We start from the raw sequence: 7,507 nt of genomic DNA, 5'->3' as shown, positions 1-7,507 counted from the left end.
CCATTTTTGTTTTTAAAACAGGCAAGACATCTTTAGTGGAACCATATCTCTATCCTGATTAGAAGAAACCACTTGGAAAAAGGCCATTTTTGAGACAAGGGGAAATTTGAGTATGAACGGGGTATTAGATGAAATCAAGGAATTGTTGGTTTAAACGTGTTTTTTAAAATGTTTCCATCAAATGTGACAGGACGTTATGGTTATGTAAGAAAATGTCCATATTTTTTTTTTTTTTTTTAAAGTTTTTTACTTGATTTTATTTATTTATTTATTTATTTTTGGCTGTGTTGGGTCTTCGGTTCGTGCGAGGGCTTTCTCCAGTTGCGGCAAGCGGGGGCCACTCTTCATCGCGGTGCGGGGACCGCTCTTCATCGCGGTGCGCGGGCCTTTCTCTATCGCGGCCCCTCCCGTCGCGGGGCACAGGCTCCAGACGCGCAGGCTCAGCAATTGTGGCTCACGGGCCCAGCTGCTCCGTGGCATGTGGGATCTTCCCAGACCAGGGCTCGAACCCGTGTCCCCTGCATTAGCAGGCAGATTCTCAACCACTGCGCCACCAGGGAAGCCCCATATTTTTTAAAGATGCACGCCAAAGGATGTAGAGGTGAACTGATACGATTTGGAGATTTGTTTTAAAATAATTCAGAAAAAGGAAAAAGATAAAAGGGATAGATGAAGTAATTACTGAGGGTGGGGGTATGGAGGTTGATTTTACTATTCTTTCTTCTTTTGTGCATGTTTGTGAGATGGGAAGGGAGCAGGGCACAACCTTTAAAAGAATGACAGCCATTGAGGACATGACATAAACTGGTTAGAACCACAGAACCAGCTAGGTCCAAAATGGCAGGTAATTGACTTCCACTAGACCTTGAGCCTCAGTGTACGCTCATTGTAATACATCAGCATATGATAAATGACCCACCCACAGGCGCCATGACAGTTCCAAGGCCAACCATAAAAGGCCAAAAAGTGGGCAGTTGTCCAATTCCTGGAAATCCCCACCTCTTCCCCCAAATAGTTGGAATAATCCTCCCACTCATTAGCCTATGAAATTATCCAACTCTCTAAAAACTGACAACCCTGTACCCTGGGACCTCTCACCTTCTAAGATGGCCCACACACTGTCTATGGAGTGTGTATCTCCCTGAATAAAACTTCTTTCACTTTACTATGTCTCGCTCTTGAATTCTTTCCTGCACAATGTCAAGAACCCACACTTGGTGGCTGTCCCAGGGACTAGCCTGAGACCTGGGATGTGATCATCCTCTTGTGCCCCACTTTCTTTCTTGCAACATTTGAAATTCTTCTTAATAAAAAATCTTGAATATACAGGGAAAGCGGGTATGGGGGAACCTGCTGTATGATCAGGCCACTCAAGATTGCTGTTCTCTTGCCCTCTGCACATCCCCTACTCCCAGTCCCTGCCTCATCTATACGCAATTGACCTTACCTCTTAATCATAGAGCCTAATTGGTAACTGCCCATGTGCTTGGCCCCCACCTACTCTTCCTCTCTCCCACCCCCAGCTTGTGATTTTTCTAATTAGGCCAGAATGGCTCCATCCAGATAGTTTACCTAAGGGAAACATCTGCCCCAGGAGGCTATGAGGGACTTGCTCCTCCCTGTTTCCCCTGGTAACCAATGAGCCAACCTGATTTCAATTCCCCCTGTAACTGGTAGCTTCCCCCTCCCCCTGGTAGAAGACTGCTGCCTCATCCTGCCTGCTGTCAGCCTTCCACGGTGCAGTATCGCTCCAGGACCTTGCTTCGGACGTGTAAGCTCCCCGCTCCCATAAATCACTGACGTCTCTGTCGGTGCCTCCAGGCTCTTTCTCTGGTCTTGTGGCTGGGCAACTACAAGCTTTGCAGGCCTGTGAGGTGCACCCAGCAATTGTCTAGACAGCCAGGAGGCCGAGGAAACTCCCGTGAGTGCTGAGACGTCGGGAAGTAAGGATGGGGAATGGAAAGTTGCCAGGAAAATCCCAGGATGGCTGTGCGCTAGCATGTGGGACCCTCTGGCGGCTGTTCTTGATAAATGGGGGCCGCCAAGAGAGTACGGAGAACTCATAGAAGCCCCTAAGGGTATTGCAGAGCTATTGGCCTCCATTACAGTGGGAGAAAAGAGGTTAGACAATAAGGCAGTGGCTGCAGCTGTGGGCTGGCCGTTGCTTGCTGTGTTAAGAAAGGCCATGGGTGGTGAACTATCAGCCAAGGCTGAGGTTAGGCATCTAGAGGAGGAATTAAAACTTGAGAGAAAACACTAGGCTGGCCCAAACTGAAACTACAGACACATTAGTGGCTAGATTGAGGGAACAAGATGGGACATTAGAGACATTAGCCTGCTGCGTGGCCCAGCTAAAGGGGAGGCAGCTTCCGTGACAGAGAGTCCGGATGGTCATGGCCTGTCCAAATTGGGACCCCAAAGTATGGGACCCTATGAGAGCACTGATGAGGAAGATTGGGATGAGGTCATAGGAGTCCCTGTCTCAGTGAGGCCAGTGGCTGGCCCTGTGATGACCACTAAATATAAATATCAGCTTAGACCACAGAGTGTAGATAACGATCTACTCCCTCCCCCAGAGTGGGGCTAACTGGCTACCCTCAGACACTGCACCCAGACTGAACTAGTTGAACTGGGTGACAAATTTAGACAAAAGGGGAGGGAATCAGTCGTGGCTTGGTTGTTGCATATCTGGGATGTTGGTGGGGAAGGCATTATGTTCACTGGCCAGGATATGTCAAAGACGGCCTCTGTGACTAGGCACCCAGCCCTCTGGCAGCATTTATATGGGGCCATCAATGAGGGCAAAGTGATTTCCTTGCTCTCTTGGGTAATGGCCGCCTGCTGCGCCACCTGGCCCATTGAAGGGGATGTACCTACTCCTCCTCTCCGTTGGCAAACCATGGAAAAACTACAAGATGTATTAAGAGAACTAGGCATGAAACCTGCCATCTATGCCCAGCACTATCGGGGCCCAGACAATGAGTTATTTACAGCAGGCATGAAGAACACAATCCTCCAGTCTGCTCCTGGGCAATGGTATGGGGCTCTAGTTTGCAGCCTGAGTCCCTTCGTAGGGCACCCACTTGCTTGGGTGGTGCAAACAATAGCAGAGTTGGGAGAAATGGAAAGGATACGGCACCTGGGGATCAGAACCACTAATTCCAAAGACGCAGGAGAAGGAAGTAAGGTTCCTCCTTGCTCCTTCTGGGGACTCACCCGAGTAACTAGAAGACAGATGTGGCAGGACCTAGTGGCGGTGGGGAACCCTATAACCAAGATAGATAAGCAGCCCAATGCTATGTTAGTGGAGCTATGGCAGAAGCTAAAGCCTGAACAACAGTTTACCAAATAAGAGAGACCCAAGACACTCCTTCCACTCCTCCAGAGGAAGAGGCCCTACCATTGGAGGTGGAAGGAATGTGTCAGCCCCCAAGGCCACTAGATTAGGGGTATAGCCAAGGTCCCAGAAGGTCCCAGGTCACAGTAATGCAGGTTTCAGGGAACTGGAGATCTCATGTAGAAATAACCATTTATTGGTCCCTAAAGAATAGACAAACTGTCTTAGCCCTGGTGGACACCAGGGCTGAATGGACATTAATATAAGGAAATGTCAACTGGCTCTGTGGCCCCCTCTCTGTATGACAGAGAGCCCTGCGTATGGGGGTGGAATGGTTAGAGAAAAAGATATCACTGATGTTACAAACTGGGCAGTTGCTCCCCCACCAAATATGAAGTGTTCATAGTTCCAATCCCAGAATATATATTGATACTTACGATGGATGTGATAGCAGGTCTCACCTTACAAACTAGAGTGGGGGAATATTTCCTATGAGTGCAAATGATAAAACAGATTAACAGAGTCTTTCTCAAAAGGACGCTTATCAGATATTCTTAAGTACACAACAGAACTGAAGGAAATTAACTCTTGTAATCCTACTTCCCACTTAAGAAGGGCCTCTACATTGGACTGGTCTATAGAAAAGACTGCTAACTCCAAATGAAATCCACACCAAGAAAAAGATGACAACAGTGGTAGGCAACTGACACAAAAATCTGGACCAGGCCTATTAAGACCCATTCTACTAATTTAATTGAACTGTTTAACAAATGTTTGTCTCCCTATCAACACTGAAAGTTATGTGTTTTACTTCTAACTATAGTGTTGCCCCGATGTTCAGGATAGAAAGAGAATTGACTAGTGAAGCTGTCACAGAGTACAACTACTGTGTGACACTGCTTTAAGTCTATGGCTAAAAGCACATGTACAATGTGTAACAGTTCAGTGTAATTGATAAAGTGTATAGCCTCTAAAATGTTTCTCCATTGACATACCTCTGAGCTTGTCTGATTAGTTTTCCCCCAACATAGATAACCAGGCACACACACACACAAAGTAGGCTTAGCACTGAGGGACATGATGGACCCAGGGCAGGGAGCAACCACCCTGGCACTGAGGGACAAACATTGTATTTTGATCATGAATGCTTTCCATCAAAAGATTTGCAATCCAAAGGGGAAAATGATAGAAGAAATGTTCACATATTGACGTATGGAGAAATCATTCTGATCTATACATAATTGAACTTGAACTTTAGGCTAACCAAAACAGCCAGTTTGTGGCCTATTAAACATGTTGTACATTTGCTTTAACCATTAAAGAAAAGTACATTTAAAATCAAAATTATGATTTAAAAATCCTTGAGCTAAACATAATTATTTGGCAAGGGATGTATCCATTGGGTCTTACCATACTTATGAAGGGCAAACATCTGTTTCCTTCAGATACAGCCATTGCAGAGCATTCTGAAGTTTTTCTGCTGAGGTCAAGGTGATTGTGTGTCATCTGTAGCCAATAGCATTGAGTCCCCAAAATGACAAGGTTCACAAACTAAAGCCAAAATTGTATTTTTAAAGTTCAGATTGTATCCAAGTTTCCTGACTTTTCCTCCCTCCTTTTTTTTCTTTCCTTCCTTTTTAATAAGTATATCTCAAAGCCACTGCACACACACACACATAAAATCAAAAATCAAAATTAACTATGGCTCAGGCATCCAAAATAGAGCAGGATGCCACATAGATGTGATTTTAGACACATTCCTGTATTCCTGAAAACTTGAGGTATTTGAACTGTATTACAGACCAGGACAAAAAACACAGGCAGGAGTGGTATCATCTCAGAATGTGGTTACTGCTTGTATTTTGCTTGATGGTCATGATCTCCCCTGTGTTGTGCCTGTTAGATGTCTTACATTTCATCCTTAGCCTGAGCAGAGGAACTGGGCAGCAACGATGGTCTCACTGCAAAATGAGTCTAATTGCTGGGTCTACAGCGAGATGCTGTTGGTGTCCTCCCCTGGACTTTCATGGAAAATTGACCTGGCTAATGCAACCATGTGGGGACAGCTGGCAATGTGGGGAAAAGACTCTCACCATCTTCCTGTCCTGCATGCCAATAGGTCAGAAGGACTCTCATCGGTAAACGTTACCGTAAAACACATTTTACACTTTGCCAGGATCACGGCCTATGAATGCCCCCTAGGCTATGTTGCATGGAGCATAATAGGCTGGCTCCTGGCCACACAAGTCCAACTAGTGGGATTAACTGCTTTTTGTTTGGAAAGACCTAATGGGTCCACCCCTAATGGCACCCAACATAGCATGGGGTGGCAGACCTGTACTGTGACTGCTGACACTTGGCTAGGTCACCAGAATGTTTTCTTTAAAGCCGGGGCCTTCCCCCCAACCCCATGGGGATGACTCTGGGTTTGTGGAAGCCAGAGGTGACCTTTCCTTATGCCTGGATAGGATGCTGCTGCCCTTGACTTCCTCTTCATTGACCGGATAATCTCTTGGCTCCAAACTCTGCACACATCCTAGAGAGCTACTATCTTTAGCATACTAGGTGTCTTACTCTTAATCTGCTTTAGCTGCTGTTGTCTGTATTGTATTTGTGGCATCTAGTTGCAGGGCACCTCTACATACCTGACCCCAGGGATATCGCAGAAGAGGGGAGGGCCAAGATTGTGAGGGTCAAGCAGTGTATGTAGGAGTGGAGTGTATGATCAGGCCACTCAAGATGGCTGCTCTCTTGCTCTCTGTACATCCCCTGTTCAACCAGTCCCTGCCTTACCTATGCCCTAACTCACCTGACTCCTTAATCATGGAACCTAAACAGTAACTGCCCGTGTGCTTGCCCTCCAACCCCTGCCCCAAGCTAGTGATTGTTCTAATCCTTAGGCCAGAACAGCTCCACCCTGCTAGTTTATCAAAGGGAAACACCTGCCCAGGACAGTCTTAACCTGAGGGCTAGGAGGGACTTGCCCCTCTGCTGGTTTCCCTCATAACCAATGAGCAAACCTGATGTCAATTCCCCCTGTAACTGGTATCCTCCCTCTCCCCTTGTAGACAAGACTGTTGCCCTGCCATTTGTTCTGAAATCTGGTTAGCAATGTAATCACCTAGAGGAGTCAGAAGGGGGCCTATGGCTGTAAGGGGCAAAAGAGTACCCAAGGTGCCCTTTTAAATGCTAAGCCAGCTCCCTTGGGGCTGTAGTCACCCTCAGAAATATGTATGTGTTTGGTTGGTATGTTTCTTGTGCAGCTTGGAAGTCAGAGTCCCAGCAGAAGATGGAAACTCCCCAATACTTAATTCTAATTTGGGAGGAACCAAGAGAACCTGATTTCATTACTGCTGCCCTTGTGGGCTGGGGGAAGTATCTCTGTTCTTTTTCTGCCACATCACACATGATGCAGTTCACAGGACATACACTCCCACAGGCAACTACAATGTCTCTTCTCTATATATGTGAGTCTGTTTCTGTTTCATAGATAAGTTCATTTGTGTCATATTTTAGATTCCACATATAAGTGATATCATATGGTATTTGTCTTTCTCTTTCTGACATACTTCAATTAGTATGATAATGTCTAGGTCCATCCATGTTGCTGCAAATGGCATTATTTTATTACTTATTAATATTCCATTGTATATTTGTACCACATCTTCTTTGTCCATTCATCTCTCGATGGACATTTAGGTTGTTTCCATGTCTTGGCTATTGTGAATAGTGCTGCTATGAACATAGGGGTGCATGTATCTTTTTGAATTATAGTTTCGTCCGAATATATACCCAGGAGTGGGACTGCTGGATAATATGGCAACTCTAGTTTTTTGAGGAACCTCCATACTCTTCTCCATAGTGGCTGTACCAATTTACATTCCCACCAACAGTGTAGGAGGGTTCCCTTTTCTCCACACCCTCTCCAGCATTTGTTATTTGTAGACTTTTTAATGATGGCCATTCTGACTGGTGTGAGGTGGTATCTCATTGTAGTTTTGATTTGTATTTCTCTAATAATTAGCGATATTGAGCATCTTTTCAGGTACCTATTGGCCATCTGTACATCTTCTTTGTAGAAATGTCTATTTAGGTCTTCTGCCCATTTTTCGAATGGGTTGTTTTTGTTGCTGTTGAGTTCTATGAGCTCTTTTTTAGAAATTAAGCTCT

Source organism: Balaenoptera acutorostrata, chromosome 1 (assembly GCF_949987535.1).
Source record: "Balaenoptera acutorostrata chromosome 1, mBalAcu1.1, whole genome shotgun sequence".
Lineage (NCBI taxonomy): Eukaryota > Metazoa > Chordata > Mammalia > Artiodactyla > Balaenopteridae > Balaenoptera > Balaenoptera acutorostrata.
Note: the sequence above shows the minus strand (reverse complement) of the source record.